The sequence below is a fragment of the Hyposmocoma kahamanoa genome, unplaced genomic scaffold, assembly GCF_003589595.1.
Source record: "Hyposmocoma kahamanoa isolate Upper Pololo Valley unplaced genomic scaffold, ASM358959v1 202, whole genome shotgun sequence".
NCBI classification, from domain to species: domain Eukaryota; kingdom Metazoa; phylum Arthropoda; class Insecta; order Lepidoptera; family Cosmopterigidae; genus Hyposmocoma; species Hyposmocoma kahamanoa.
Genome location: NW_020653726.1, coordinates 3,502,731 through 3,519,813, shown reverse-complemented (window position 1 = coordinate 3,519,813; position 17,083 = coordinate 3,502,731). Strand labels below are relative to the sequence as shown.

The window sequence follows — 17,083 nt, the reverse complement described above, 5'->3', positions numbered from 1 at the left end:
ATTTTCCAGAAATAACGTTTGCTCGAATTTTCATAACTTCGAAAGTAACTTTGAGAGGAAAAAGTTTTTTTTTTAAACCTAACTTAACCTAACCTAACCGGACCTAATCGTGTCTTTGCGATAAACATCCAACATATCCTGAAAGAACAATGGTTTCGTTATAATTCGGTTTTCGGTGTAATGAAAATTCGAACAAACGTTACTTCGGAAAAAATCGAGTTTGTAGGTAGGTTACCAATAATAATATTGTATAAGATCACTAGACCAATTACCTGCTCTAAAACTGAATCCGCTTTGGCCGACGACTTTTTGTTAAGTTCAAAAATTATATTATATTGACTTAGGAAATGAAATTATTTTTCGTATCTAAACCGCTTATATTTGTGTCAGTCACCCGACTGAAAGTCATGTGATAAAGGGACCAAAACGTTGGTTTGTTTGAAAAGAAAAACGCAAATTAGATCTCAAAGTTTCATTGCCTATGTGTAATAACCCCGAAAACCTAAGAACTCGTTATATACTGACTTTAAAATGGTGAAGATATAAACGAAATTATTTTCATGTAAGTATGGTTGACCTTCATTCGCTTGAATCGATATTTTAAAATGGTTAGATATCTATATAACTGTTAAAACACTAACATGTTGTAACAATAGGAACTTGTTCGTATTACCCAATATAACTTCAAAGTGAGATCACCGATATGAGACCATCGATTTTCCAATAAAAATAAGGTCACCATGCCATCACGGACAATAGCGTGGTGCAAATACAAATATATAAATGCATTCCATTAAATAATTAACATGAACTATAAACATGAAAATTTACGAAGAAAAAAATACTATTTAATTCCTTCATTCGCAAAATTTCATTTGTAATAATACTTAGCGTGAGTTTATCACCTGGTAGGTGTAACTGTTAATAACTGCAGAATAGTTGCGTGTTATGAATTTCTAATCGATATGTATTGCTGCCACTTTGCTTTTTATGGTAGAAACTAATGTCATCATTATGGCGGATAATTACTATAGTTATGTCGTGTATGCTATATTGTCATGTTTTAATTTGTCTTTTGTATTCAGTATATTGGTTTAGTTTATGGGTTATTCAAATGATGACCATGAGCCATATTCGGGTGCGACTTACATTTACCAAATTATTATTTTCAACTTAAGGCAGCAGGTATAGTAATGATACTCAAAAATGGAAAGTCTGTTGAGAAAAATAATTTAGTTTCATGAACACCCTCGGCACAATTTTTTTTATACTCAACATAGCTCCGCACTAGGGAAACCCTGTGTCGCGGGTGCAATGGAAACACACATAGACAACCACAAATTACACCCAATCTCACGAGAGAAATAAATGTAGGCCATTCAAATATTTCTTCCGACCCGGGAATCGAACCTGGGACCTCTGCGATGCAGTCTGGTCACGGTAATCGTAACAGTTTGACCACGGAGGCAGTTAATATACAATGTAGGTAAATTTTATGATACCTTCATTGTATACAAGGTGTTATACGGCTATAGTAGAAAGGATAGTATCCATCATAGAAACATTATTCCATTTTTAAAAGTAAGTATATGCACTTTTTTGGAGTCGAAACCCTTGGCCTGTGGGATCCCGGTGCCTTTACTAAATTTTATTAACAAAATAGGGTGCCTGAGAAACCCAGGGGCCGGCAGCTAATTTGCCCAACGCATAAGTATTAGCTATACAAAGGGGGAACGCTGCCAGCATCTTGGGCACCTTGCCGGAGGGATCCAATTTTATTCATAGAATTTAATCCTATTTTTGTTTCTAATTTGCTTTTATTGTATTTTTATACCTTATCTGTCTAAATAAATAAATAATTTGGTAGTATTATTACATTCAAAGACATTTACAACGTTGCTTACCTCATCTCGAAATCGAGCCGATCAAATGTGAAAAATAAAAACACTTGTATTTTTATGATGCCGATCGATAGGGTCAATTATAGAATTATGTCCTTTTAAGTCACGTGGTATCTTAAGAATTAAACGTAGTATCTTAGAATACAGTATTACTTACTCTAAAAGATGAAGTCTCCAAGAAGCAAAATGCTTATTTACAATATTTTAAAAGTACCTTTATATAAGTGAATTTGTATCCTTTAGAGACATAAATATCTTTAAACGTAATCAGTCTTTTTACCAATAATTTTTTAAATGCTATTCGATTTTTTCTCCTAGATCATAAATCCCATTGGCGTGTACTGGTCTCTATAGGGTTTAGAGTTTAGACTATGGTCTACCACACTGGCCCAATTCTCCTCAAGTAGTTTTTTTTATAATACCAAGTGACAAGACGAACAAATGGTGCGTCTGGTGGTAAGCGACACGCCTATCCTTAACAGTTGCAGTGCCACTCAAACTTACAATTGCGAAGATCTTCGAGGGACTGCCCCTGTGCCCGTCACCCCGAGAAATAAGTTGACAAGTCCAATTTGCCTGTAATTTCACTGGCACCCTTATGGAAATAGGTGAGGTGGCAGTATTTCCCTGGACGAAGTCTAAGGGTGCGTACAGATGTAGCGAATGAACCACAAATGCACCTGTTTGCCAAAGGCTCGCGAGGTGCACACGATTATTACATGTATTTAATTGCAAACGTGCAGCACGCGTGCAGTACGTGAGCAACGCGCTCGCAATGCACATGCAGCGCGTTGGAGGAGCATTCACCAGATCTGTACGCACCCCTAAAATAAAGGATTATTCAGACAGAAGTACACAACAGTATCAAATACAAGTCTGACGTGTTTAAAATTTGAAATGATTAATGACACAAGGTTTAACGATGTTTTGAATCAATCTTTTTTTTACACGCCCATCGCGTCTGATGGCCATCACTTTATCATGTTGCGATAATTTAATTACTTTTAAGTTCATAATCATCGTGATAATATGTGATAGGCTTAAGATTTATTATTTTTTGTTATGTTGGTTTTTTATATTTTTGAAGTTGTAGGAAATATTAAGAGACTAGCGACTTTGTTATGGCGAGCTTATAAATATATCGCTTGTCATAGCAAGGTTCCACAGTATTTAGAAAAACAGTTTATAACTACAAAGTTGAAAACATAGTAGCAGTAGATCTCCTTGCAGTAATGTCAGCATTACTGCGTTCCGGTTTCGAAGGGTAAGGGCGTTGGTGAAATTACATGTACGTGGGACTTGTAAACTTATGTCTCAGGGTAACGGTAACGGGCGTAGTGGCAGTGCCCCTCAGATCTTTGCGATATCAGATCTTAGTGCCACTGCAACTGTTATGGACAGGCGTGTATCTTGTTTGTCCCGAAACTTAATATAATAATAAAAAAAACATTAAAAACTCAGACTCACATACACACGTCACTCTTCTTTTCTAAAGAATTATTAATAATTAACTTTTTTTGCAGAGACTAAAATGTTAAGCTTTATTATTGTATGTAGAGTAATAAAAACGCAAGAGATATAAAAAAATATTATAAACATAATTCAATTAAGCTCGAAGCAATTAATTTCAAAACACGGTTACTGCAACTCTCACTTTTAAATCGATGTTTTTATTGATTATGGTTAAATTTGGCAACTCGTCTTTACTTAGCCTTAGGCGTATCCTGTTTTAAACTAGAGATTGAAATTTATAAATAACTTTATGTAAGATGAAATGGTCATAATGTGTATAAAGAAACGAATAACCTAATTACTTTCAAATTCAACATTGCTTTTAGTATAAAATGCTGTAAAAGAATACTTGTTTGAAATTCGCCGATGAAACATTGCAATTGAATAATATTCACACATGAAATCGAATACTGTCGTAACTGATAACTGTGGAATTGAAATTATTTGAAAGTTTAAAAAATTACTGCATGAAATCAATAAATAGCAGCAGTAGAGCTCCTTGTGAAAGAGCTCGTCCAGGGAAGTACTGTAATATACATATTGTAATATAATATATATATATATATATATACATACATACACACATACATATATTAAATTTAAAATAAATCACATTATTCTTTTATATACGTATTAAATTTTCAAATCGTGTTTTCTCAATTGCAGAACTTTGATCAGTTACGACAATATTCCATGTGCGAAATATGTCCCAAAACATGTTAAAAATGCGCTACCAACCTCACGGTTACAATCAGTTTCAATATGTTATGTTATCACGAGAAAACTTAATTTCTATTGTAATGAATTAATTTTTTATATTCTTTTATTGGTAGTAGGATTCAATGTTAAGAATCCGTCAGATTTTGTACTGACTGCCCACCTATCGTAAAACAGCAGTGCAGCGTTCCTGATTAAGATGTAGGGAAAATAAACCCAGGTTTCCTGGGCCCTGTCTGGGCCTTATCATAAACAACGTAATCGAATTTTTTAGCGAAATTAATTTATTAACATATCGGGTATCAGCGAACCAAGATCTATAACCCACTTCAGTCGGTTTTTTTATATTTTATTCAATATCAGTTTTATTCTTCAGCAACATCAGCGTAATTGATATTTTTTAAGGAAAAAATAACTTTAGGTCTCATACAAAAACAAATAATGTATTATTGTTCTTTTTCACCTTAACAATTCATTTTACAAAGTAATTAAATCAAGGAATATAGTACAGTTAAATTGTGAGGCAGAAGTGCCTAAAGTAGGTTGGACCTATACTAATACGTCACCAGGTATCTACCACCGGATCTCTATGATACAATATTATGTTATTGAACATTATGGGTAATTGTCTAAGTAATTGGCATGATGATAATAGAAAATACACTAATTTTATTCATAGTTTTTTTAATATCTCGAAAGTTCCCAAAATACAAATGCTTTGTTTATGACTAGTGTAATTACGATCTTATTTACACAACCGGTAATGTATTTCGATACCTCCAATGAACACTACGCCATTTCTGTTTTTATTTTGTATCTTTGTTTTTTTTTTTTTCATAAAATTCGGGGTGCATAATATTAGTAAATAAATATGGCTATTTACAAAAACAACAGACGATGACCAAAAAATAAAGTTGCCGTAGTGTTCATTGCTGGTGTTGATTTGCATTTCTAAGAAGACATCCTTCTCGCAAATGTCAATAGACAGCGCTTATCTTTTAGGAGTACAAGCTGACTGTTTGCAATAAAATAATATCTAAAAATATACTGAAATTCAGAAACTAATTGACCACGAAAACACGTGTTTCTAGTTCGAATTCAACCGGCTATCATAATCAAATCTAAGTAAGGGTCAAATTTCTTTAATGAGCCATAGAGGCTAACGATTTTACGTCAAACGAACAATTGTACATGAATAATGGAGCACGCAGTTCTGCCCTAGATCTCGGGCGGTGAGATTAGGTCGTTATGATTTGACCACTGACCGTCGGAATTGGGAGTTGCCAGGCCCTTACGAATTGTTAGGTTTGCCGACGATAATGGGGCGTTGTACAAGCCAAGCCAGAGGTGGAGAATTGACATTGTTAGACGATAACTAACAGTACACCTTTTCATTCTTCATTGTAATTCTTCTCGTTTTTCATAAATTATTCTATTTAAAAAACAATTAAACTGGTTGCTTATTAATAAAATGTACTGTACAGTGTCCGATTTTTAGATGATTTGACATGTTCGTATTATCGTTATTATTCTCACATTTACTCGTAGTTACCATTAAAATTGACTCATACAATTATCACTGCGTTTAAATTGCTGACCGACTTATTAAGCCCACGCCCATGTAATATTATTGAAAAAGAAATATGTTACACCTGGTTCAATCTGCCGAAGTGCGTGTGAGTGAATATACCTTCAATATTTGCATGCCCAACGTTTCGCCAGATACGGCGAAATTATACTTGTTTTGTACATGTTAGCATCCGTATGTTAGCCTGTGTTTTTATAAATAAACTAATTTTATTATAATTTTATTATTTATGGTTATCTTAATGGATATATTGTTGTAACTGGTATAATGAAAAAGTAAGGTTGATGAATGTATTTTTTATGGTATCTATAGACGGGGCGAACAAGTCTTGCGCCTGGTAGTAAGTGACATGACTATCCATGACAGTTGTAGTGCCACTCAGTCTTAAACAGCAAAATTCTGAGGGACACTGCAACTGCGCCCGTCACTTTGACACATTACGACAATTTGGGGTAGTACCTTTGTACGCAGTAAAACCGGATATACATTTGTCTGACGTGTCAAGTCGTGACGCGTCAGACGATATCGGTTTCATACTTAATATGGTTAGATTTGTATTAGTTTGTCGCAATCTGACGTGACGGCTTGTGCTGTGTGTATAAAACCGATACCATTCTGACGCGTCACAACACGACACCTCTGACAAATATAAATCCGGCTTAAGCCGGGTTTCGGGAAGCTGGTTCCGTTTCCGAGACATTATTGATTCCATACATCACTATTTCAGTCTGAGTGTTCGAGACATCCATAAAAAAACCAAAAAATTAGTCCCAGTAATCTCACCAGCTTACGTTACTGCTTGGCGACAGAAACAGGTAAGATGGAAGTATTTCTCTGGACAAACTCTTTGACGACGAACTCTAATGCTACTACAATTTTTACTTTACGGCTACAAAATTATTATATGTATTAGAATAACATAAAAATTAACAAACAAAAGGCTACGTTTGATAAAAACCAACGTTGTCAGTCTTTTTTGGCAGGTAATGAAGTTAACAACTAACAACCGATTAGAATAGTAAAAAAAGGAGGAAGACTCCCAAAATACTGTGCTACATAAATCTCAAGGGCACTAAACTCAAATCTCTTATTTAATTATTATACGATTGCGTGCGAAACTTAAAGTTTAAGAGCCAATATAGTTTAAGGAGTACTTTGAAGATCTATTATTTCTGAGAGAAGATCTAAACAGCTCTTCCCCACAAGGAGTTCGCAAACGGTTTAGCATTACTTCTGAGTACAGTTCGTGGTGTACTTGATGAGATAGTTTTAGTGCTGTTTGAAGAGAGATAGTTTAAAAAATAAGTACTTATTCAATAATACATTTCGTTTTTTATTTTATTTTCAAAGAAGAAAGGTGATATTGTTTTTACCTAGTATTCATGTTCTATTTAATACAATATACTTGACATCTCGAAATCACTTCCTTATCAATAACGTCAGCTGTTATACCGTCTATTGTTTTTTTTTGTCAGTATGTTTTATTTTATTTTTGTGGTATTATATGTGGTAGTAGAATGGTGGTAGAATGGTAGTATATTTTATTTTTGTGGTTATAAAAATAATTTGTTTTATTTTCATTTCATTTACGTATTTGTAAAAATTTAACGTATTTACCCTATTCCACTTTGTAACAGTTATCGTGAACCAGCATTTATTACTGCTTGTATCGATATTTCGTTAAAATAGGCCGATGGACCAGTTTCCTTCACTAACTTAATCTTTATTACGTGAAATCACGTAGGTTACCGATATTATAAATTTTAATGAAGATTTAGCTCTTGTTCTACTTTGTTGTGCACGACTACTTGATTAAAGAATAAACAAGGAAATATACTAATTGTAGTTAATTCTGTTTTCTTACTATAAATAATATCATAATAAATTAAGTTCTATAGGAATATTAAAAATCGCAAACATCGTAATAAATTATTCCAACGGTACTTATATTGAATTGTATTTTACTGAAACGCCATTTTTAATCGACTTCAAAAAAACCAGGAGGTTCTCAATCCGATTGTATTTTTTTTTGTATGTATGTTACGCGGTAACTCTGGCGTTTGTGAATCGATTTTGATGATTCTTTTTTTTATTGGAAAGAGTATAACTCGGTAGTGGCTCCATTTTAGTTTGAAGAAAATATTCCATCTCTAAGACTGGGATGAAATCGGTTTCGCGCACATTCCGGTACCGACTTCAATAAAACTTGGCAAATAAATGTAATTCTACGAACTTCTCAGCCTGGTCTTTTTAGTACTCTGTACTAAAGATTATTGTTAATCTATCACAAATTTTTAAGAAATCGTATGGGCAATCATACGTACTTTTACTTGCACCCATAGACATAGGATCCTATACCTATGACAGCAAACCCTAAGTCTCTTACTCATTCTGCGTAAAGGCAACAAGCCTTACAAATAAGTAGTATTGTACGAACGGCAGCATATCAAGCTATACATTGACGGCTCTTATTCACGACATTCAAAAGTGTATAGCTAGATGAGCTGTTGACCGTGCATTTGAATAAAAAAATTATAAATCTTCCGTACGCAACATATATATATAAAGATCTCATAGATTTTCTACAGTATGCCTGTAAATGATTAGGCAAAATACGAAATAGAAAAACGCAACATCAATCTGTGCGGAACCTACCTGGATAGGTACCATATGCACGCCTGTGTCCGATTGGTCTGTCCGAAGGCCAGCAAACATGTTTAAAGGGGACTTATTTCGGTCATTCTCGGACCAGTGTTGAACACCTAATTTCCGTGGCAATTTTTATAATTGAAATATTAAAGTATATTATCGTATAATTATTAAATAATATTTCATGATACAGTACTCGAATACTAAATAATACTACACCATAAAAAATCGATTACTTAAATAATAAAAATTGCCACGGAAATTAGGTAGTGAAGACTAGTCCGAGAATGACCAATTTATGCTTCGCGCTGGCAATCCATTAGTACCACAAATTGTGTACAGGCAGCGGTAATCACTTTCCACCAGGTGGTCCATCAGACTCTTTGCTGTTTGGTTAGTGGACCGTAAAAAAACTTAATGACTGCAAAGGTCGATGGGCGAACGACGTAAGTGCTCTCCCACACGCGCGATAAAAGAAACCAGTAAATAGTTGGATTCACGCTAAAGTATATGTACTCTAATAATACACTATATATTTATTATCATTATGAATACATAGATCGAACACATAAAAAACTTTCGTCGACCCGGTGGGATTTGAACCCACGGCCATGCTGCATTGTAGCATTGCTCTTTACTAACTGGACCCTTAGCTCATACGGTAAAGTGCAATGCTATATTGCAGCATGGGCGTGGAAATTTCGACAGTCGACGAAATTTTTCAGTTTAAATCTGTTTAAACTTTAGTTTAATTTAATTTTAAAATTAAACTTTGAGAGCACATTTTAATACTGCAAAATAAGCCTGGAGAAATTTTTTTTTTTTTGTATAACGCAAAGAGAAACTTAAAATACATAAAGACATAGTGACAATGTTATTTTTAAGATCTAATTGAGATATTTATATGTTGTACCTATTTTAATGCGCGTTCACAATTTTTTATTTTCTTTAAATTTTATTTGTAATTTTTATTTTCAAATCGGCCACTTCAAAAAGGGTCCACTGAAAACCAGCGCTGTAGCTCTGCCACAGTATTTACTGAGTTGGGCCTTTTTCAGTGCAATAAACTTTAAGCATAAAATCATATTGTACTTGTAACATGTAATTGTGCTGAGTAAATTTTCTTCCCGTCTTTCTTTCTTTCTTTCACTGTGTTCGATCTATGTATTCGTAATCATAACAAAACTGGTGGAGTTATTTCACAAAAAATGTCAAATATATTTTATATATAAAGGGTTTAGACCATAGTCCGCCACACTGGCCCATGCGGATTGAGGACTGCACACGTTATCCGAGGGTTGTGAATCTTCTTCAGCGTGCTGCTTTCATCGTGAAGTTTTCCTTTACCGAAAGGCTCATGGTAAGTTTCAAATAAAATTTCGCATATAAATTCCGAGAAACTCAGAAGTGCGAATCCGAATTCGGCCTCTGCTTGAGAGACGATTACATGTACTTAATGTAATGTAACATGTACTTTTACTCAGTAACAGAGTACACTCAAAGTTTTTAATAAATTATTATATTTATTAATGGATTTGACATTCACCGCATTATTTTAAACTGCAACATACATTTATTAGTTATTAAGAATCCATATTGACATTTCCTGTGTACACTTGACATTGTCAGTTTAATTCAATTATTTATTAGTTTAATTAATTATGTTGATTTTGTATTTGTACACTATTGTATACTTATGACTCACTATTATATAACATTTCTTCATTATTTTGTAAACTGACGCTCAGTTTTCGAAGAGTAGTATAAAATAAGATGTAATTGTATTTATATGAAATTTGTAATGTTGAGACAAATAAACAAAACTAAACTAAACTATATTTATTCGTTAATATCCTATTTAAAAAAAATGTAAGTTGCCTGCAGGGCACGCGTAGATTTGAAGTAGCAGTAGAGCTCGTTGTGAACGCTACCATACCCTATTTCTGCCACTAAGCAGTAATGTAAGCATTAGTACGTAACAGGGTGACGGGTGCAGTGCAGTGCTTCGCAATCATTAGTAATTTAAAGCTCCGAATATCCATATTACACAATAAGCAGGCAGCCTACGGAAGATGATTCGAGACGCGAAGAAAAATTCTTGCGCATTAAACACGAAAGAAATCGGAAGGCTATATAGACTGGCAATTAAAGCTCTTGCCAGCCGCTATGGCAAATGGAATATCAAAATTCCATTATGGTATTCACAATTAAGTAAAGTTGCAAAGTTGCTTAAGCTCACTATAATTGCCATTAAGTATCCCATAAGTTTTGCTAATAGCCCCTATCTGTTTACTATTTCTGTGAATAGTTTTCTATAAAAGGGATGCAAGCTCACGATTCTTATAAGCTACCTATACAATGTTGTATTACCAAAATTATAGTTAATTTCTATTAATTCTTTTTCTATTATTCTTTTCTATTATAGTATTCGATATAAAAAATGTATAATATTTTTTTTATTTATGCATGTTTATGATTATAATCATGAAAAGCAGGATTCATAGTATTGCCTCAATTTATAACACTAAAGGTAGATTTAACGTAACATACTTGTATCTTAGTATGAAAAATTTTTTTATGATACCAAGTGGGAAGACGAACAAGTCGTGCGCTTGGTTTAAGCGTTACGCCTGTCCATAGCAGTTGCAGTGTCACTCAGAGCTTTAAATCACAAAGATCTGAGGGGCACTGCCATTGCGCCCGTCAACCTGAGACATAACTTGACAAGTCCCAAGTGCCGGTAATTTCACGAGCATCCTTCATAATTGAAACACTGCTTGGCGGCAGAAACGGGTAAGTTGGCAGTGCTTCCCTGGACGAATTCTTTGACAAGGAGCTATAGTTCACTGCTACTGAACTTATTAAAACAAAGGGTAAGAACGTGGACTTTCAGAACGTGTTCTGTGGGTCCGTACAAAGTCTCAAGTTACATTACCATTTTTAAATTAATTTTACATTTGAAATCGCCCTGTGTGCTAAACTTATAGGACTTTTAATGAGTAGCGGCACATGCCCATAAACTGCTAACTTCAAACTTGGTAACAATGTATTCTTGATAAAAGGTTTCCTTAAGGAACCTAAGAGATAACGTTTTATTTTATGGTTAGGACGTAAGACAAAAGACATGTACAATGTTTGTGCTGATGTATGGATCGTAAAGTATGGAACAGTAATAAATATAAGACTGTATGTAGTCGACAGAGGCATAACTATGGGGTAATTGGGACTGATCAAAATTACTAAATAATTTATATTTTTCACACTTGGTTTACTTAGAGGGTACAATATAACAAATCTTGCCAAAATATATCTAGATAAATTATGAGTTTGAACAGTTTCGATTACCCTATAGATACAATTTCCCCCATCGAATTTGTTCAAAAATTTTAATTAACGTTTCAAAAGGTATATAAATTACTGTTATGTATTTAATACGATTAAGTAATTAATCTGTGTAGTTGAACAGCTGTCCTTATTAAAATTCAAGTACCATAGATAGTTTATGTTTGTATGAAATCTTATGGAAGATTTTATGAACAATGGCGAAAGGTAAGAGTGCTATAAAATTTGCAGTTATATATAGGACCTTATTTCTTTTTGTATGTGTCCTGAAAAGAGACGAAAGACAAGAGATGGACACAGTGAGTCTCTGTAAATCATAGCAGTGAACTACGACTGTCAAATTTCAAATAGATCGTTTCTTCACTTAAAAATGCTTTGTTTTTAATAAATTCCAAATTAAAAGCGGTGGTGGTTCAGCAGGACAACGAAGATTAAGAGAGAGACAGAGAATCCCAGTGGCGTCGTATAACTAATCTTCTAAGATCTAAATCGAAAAGCACTAAACGCCGAATGTATATACTAAATATAATACCATGCTTCAGACCCTAGCAAGTATGCCCTCAGTTTTGTATGAAAAACGTAACCGGGGTTTAAATAAATAATGCTAAGTTTTAATGCGATATTTTAATTATAATGTATTCTTGGCATTAAAAGATTAGGTTTTTAATTTCTATGTTACGCACAATTGTGAATGTTTAGTGGAGGGCCACTCTACTCCCTCGCTGTAGGGAAACGTCGTGTTGAAACCTGTATACCGAAGATGAATGACTACGCTTTGGAAAGCGTATGAAATCACAAAACCACACTGGGCTAGTATCGCGGGCTGCCTAAACGGCCTAAATCCACAAACACAAATGGGTCGTATTGGCGTTGATGAAGAAGATGATAATGAAATTCCCCACAATGTTGACACACTTAAAATCATTATGTCAATAGTCGTAACAGTACTACAAAGTAAGTTCTATTACTGAAGCCGTTACTGGAATGTAATTCCGTGTTCATACCTTATTATTGCCTTAATTGTGAGTAGGATGATGTTAAGTGGTTTCCGAATTACCAACTAAACGCCTTTAGTGTCACAACAGTTACAAACTGATTGGATTGCAAGGCGACATTATAAGCTTATAGTATTTTTGTTAGGATGTCGGCGTAAATTGAGCCAAATATAAATAATTTTAGTGATCTAATACAACTTGGTATACACGTATAATGTATCATTATAACGTATTGAAAAGAATTCATGTAATGAGAACAACAAAATGTCATAATATTTTTTAATCAAATCACCAGTTAGTCCAGAGGACAGTCAACAATATATTGAGTTTCATACCTTGTAGTTTGTACCGCCTTACCGAAAATGTTCTCGAGTTGATTTCAAATTTTCCGTATAAATATTGTATTGTTTGTGTTTACTATCATTAGCTCATAACCAGTAATAAAACGCCTAACTGATCATCAGAAAGTATATATGTAGTCCAAGCTCAACAGGTGAATCTGTGAGTTTTATCTAAGGGTTGTTTAACACTTATCAATACAGTATCCATGGGAGCATTGATCCGATTTCGACTTTATGGGATCACACTGTGTACTTGAATGAATATAATGACAAGGAAGTTATGCATTTGCACATTATGGCTTTTGCTTAAACACGCATTTTAGGTTGGAACCCATTTTATTTTATTATTATATTATCTTTTCTGATATTAGAATGGATTACAAAAAATATATTATATTATATTTACAATTGCAATCATGTTATTTTATAGAAAGTTTATTGGTAATATTTTCAATATTTTTAATATTATATTATTTTTAAATGTATAGTTTAATTCCAGACGCTTCCTATATAACACTAACAGCAATGGCAAATAAAAAACGAAGCAATAAAACGTCAAATGCACCATACTTAGCTATATCATGATATGCAAAGCTTTGAACAGGATAAAGGTGTAAGTGAAGACAAGCAAAGCTGTTTGTTCACTAAGGAATGTTACCGATAAGATTATCAGATAAGGACTTTTTATGAGTCAAGTTTCACAACCACAAGGGCGTAGAAGAGGTTGAGAACTAACCTTGGAAGCTATAATTTACTTCAGTCGATATTTAAACTATTAAAATGAAACTAAATGGTTTCTATACGAAAGCCATAAGAAATTTAAACAGCACTATAAATTATCCATTAATAAAAAAGTAATCAAAGACTACGAGTACGTTGAATGCAAATATGCGGTAACATAACCTATATAAAGATAAATGGAAAAGTCCGTCTAACTAAATATAAGAAACCGAGACAAAGAGCCGTGTAAACCAGTCGCAAAGTAAATCAAAGCGCACTTACTGTTATCACGCAACAATTACGAAAGCTATTGCAGTTATCAGCTCTTACATAAAACTTGCACTTTCGCTCCACTCCGAACACCTTTGTGCGAAATGTCAGAAATATCCAACAGGGTTATACACAGGTCCACTATAACACAGTCTCACGGTTTCACATAGTCCGAAACTCGGAACAGTCCGGTGCTTCACTTGTTTTTGTTAAGTTTATTTTTGTTTTGTAAGCGAGCAGCGTGCGCGCGCCGCCTTCGCCTGTGTTAGTGCCGGGCGTCCGCTACGTGAGTGGGCCCGTGCCATACTAGAATGGCTTTACGGCGGCGGTGGCTCGGCCATAGCTACCGGACAAGCCAGCCCCGCCGCAGACCCTTGCCTTAACGTGCTTTAACTAACCTAGCCCTAGCACATATGAATAGTTTTACTTATACTTAGTACTCATACATCGTAGTTATAACCATAGCTATTCTTATTGCACGTTTTATCGCTAGACCCGACTTTTTGTTGCCTTGTGCCTGTAAAAACCGAGGAGTAGTTAATGTCAGACTTTTTAATCGTAAAGTATTGATGACTATTACTGTAAAAAACGATTTTAATAGCAATAAACGTAACTTGGTAAAATGTAGTGAATATAGATTTTATTTTAGATTTTATGGACAAAATCGAAGGTCTCATCAAAAAGTTAAATAAGGAGTTGTCAAATCGAAGTAAAAGTTGGAAATTTTAGGAAGAGGGCTTGGGGATTATATTTATGGAGATGCTTTTTTAAATGTTTGTGTAAAAATGCGAAAAATGTTTAGCGAGATTTGTAGTGTGTAACCACACCACAGATTTTTTTAGCGTAATGGGAAACTTTGTCATTATATATCCCAATGACGATGTTTCCCATTACAACGAAATTCTTGAAATTTGCGATGTGGTTAAATTCTAGTAAGTTTGTCTTAGCGCTTTATTTACGCGTAAAACGCGCATACCATAAAACACCGACCTCAAAAGTCATTCATCCCCTAGTTTGCCACCCTTAGAGGTGGAATATTTTCTTCAAATTTAAAGGGACCACATCTAAGGTACCCTGTTTTCAACAAAAATGAATCATCAAAACTGGTTCAAAAATCGTCGAGTTATCGCGTGACGTACATAAAAAAAATACAGTCGAATTTCAACCTCCTCCTCTTTTCAAATCGGTTAAAAATAAGTAAATAGTGTAATAGACAATGATACGAATTACTTGGTTTCAAAATAAAGATTTCCGGTACTATGAGTACCCGAAAAATTTGACGATTCAAATTTAATTTACTTCCCTATGATGAACGAAAGTTTGAATTTGCCGCGCTTCATTTCTTCTATGCGTGTAAGATCGCGTGCAAAGGGTGGAACGCCACGCGTCGCCCACCTTGCATGTAATTACAAAGGAAGTTTCTTTCCTGAATCAACCGTGACTAAACCCTCCTACCTTGAAAATTGCCTTCGATCGAAATTTTTAAAGATTTGATTTATTAGTTACGTTTTGTGGATAATGGATTTGCATGTATTAACGCGTTGATGTCTTTCGTATGGATTGCGTGTGAGTTGTAGCTACAAAGCGGTCATTGTGAAAATGTTTGCTGGAGTTTTTCGCAATTTGTATTACCCTCTTTGTTTATTTCTTTCACCTAACTTACTGCAAGCGTTCAAGAATTCAGTGAGTGAGTACGAGTACGTGGGTAGTTTGAATTTGACCTCTTCGCATTGGTAGCTGTAAAGCCTTATTTATAAAGTAATTTTTGCTCAACTGAGAATCGTCTTTAATTTTTTTTTAATATGTGGTTTCTTTATATATTAAATACTACTATTTATTATGAGTAGGTATTTATGATACACTCAACAGCACTAAATTTAACCCAATGAATCTTATATATTAACACCACGAGATGGTAGATCAATTTTCTTGAACAATACAAATTGCATACTGTATTAACTCCCTGCCCCTTTAACAATAAATAATAATAGGGTGCGTAAAGTTGAAAATTCCTTGACGCAATCAACAACGCTAATTGCCTAACAATAAAAATAAATATAACCCTCCTAAATCAAAACTTCGCAGCCATAAATTCCCTGTCGTCTAATATCTAACGTCTTAGAAGAATTACCCATGATTAAGGCGAGGCATTTGAATGCGAGCTTAGATTTTAGGAGACGAGGTCTCGCGTTCCGCAATTTGCGCGCTTAAAATTAATATGAATAAAATAAGAACAGGCGGAGAAAATTTTACACATATCCGGCGTTGACAAGCATCCGTTGGCGACAGACGGGGCAGCGGGCGCCGCGGCGTATCGTTAAGCCGTTAAATTTCCATATAAAAATTATGTGCAATGATAGATTTTTATTCTTAAATTCCTTTTAGACTTTTATATTAGCCTATTTTCGGGATTTTGTATGATTGAGTAAAGTACATCCTATTTGTGTAACGAATTAACACATTCTTTAGACAATATCCTTATATCGTATATTTTTTATAAGACTGTTATTTAGTAATAAATACATTTGATCTAGCAAACAGTTTTCATACTTCTTCTTTAGTGACGCCTTAAGTCATCTATAATAACATTAATAAAAAGCAGAAATAAATAAAACAAGTTGATTAATTGCCACAGTTCGTATAATGTTATTGCTAAGTTTCTACAGCAAAATGGATACACTTAACTACTATAAATAATTTAAATTATTAAAAAAATGTGAAACAAATGAAATTGTAGTTGCCGGAGCCTAAATAAATATAACCTGTGATTTAGGTCACCTACCTCCACGTTTGGCATTGGTATAGTTCAGAAGTTGGTGAAATTACATGCATGGAACTTGTCACTTGTCGGGCCCACTGGTTGTGCATTTCAGATCTTTGTGATTTAAACCTCTGAGTGGCACTGCCACTGTTATGAACATGCGTGTTCTTAAACACCAGGCGTCACTTGGAGTCATAAAAAAAAGATCAGACCTTAGTCTGGATAAACTCAAAAAGAAACATGTAAACGTGCAAGTGTATATACATGAGTGTAAACTTAGTATGTAC

General features: G+C 34.2%; 1 protein-coding gene across 1 annotated transcript in view; it reads right to left on the bottom strand.

Annotated features, from left to right (window-relative positions):
• LOC113226828 (cadherin-86C) overlaps positions 1-14,348 on the bottom strand; it is a 133,765-nt gene extending 119,417 nt beyond the window's left edge. Inside the window, exon 1 of the mRNA XM_026459600.1 lies at positions 14,048-14,348. The gene's annotated coding sequence lies outside the window, so the exon portion shown is untranslated. The remainder of the gene's footprint in view (positions 1-14,047) is intronic.
• Between the last annotated feature and the right edge of the window lie 2,735 nt (positions 14,349-17,083).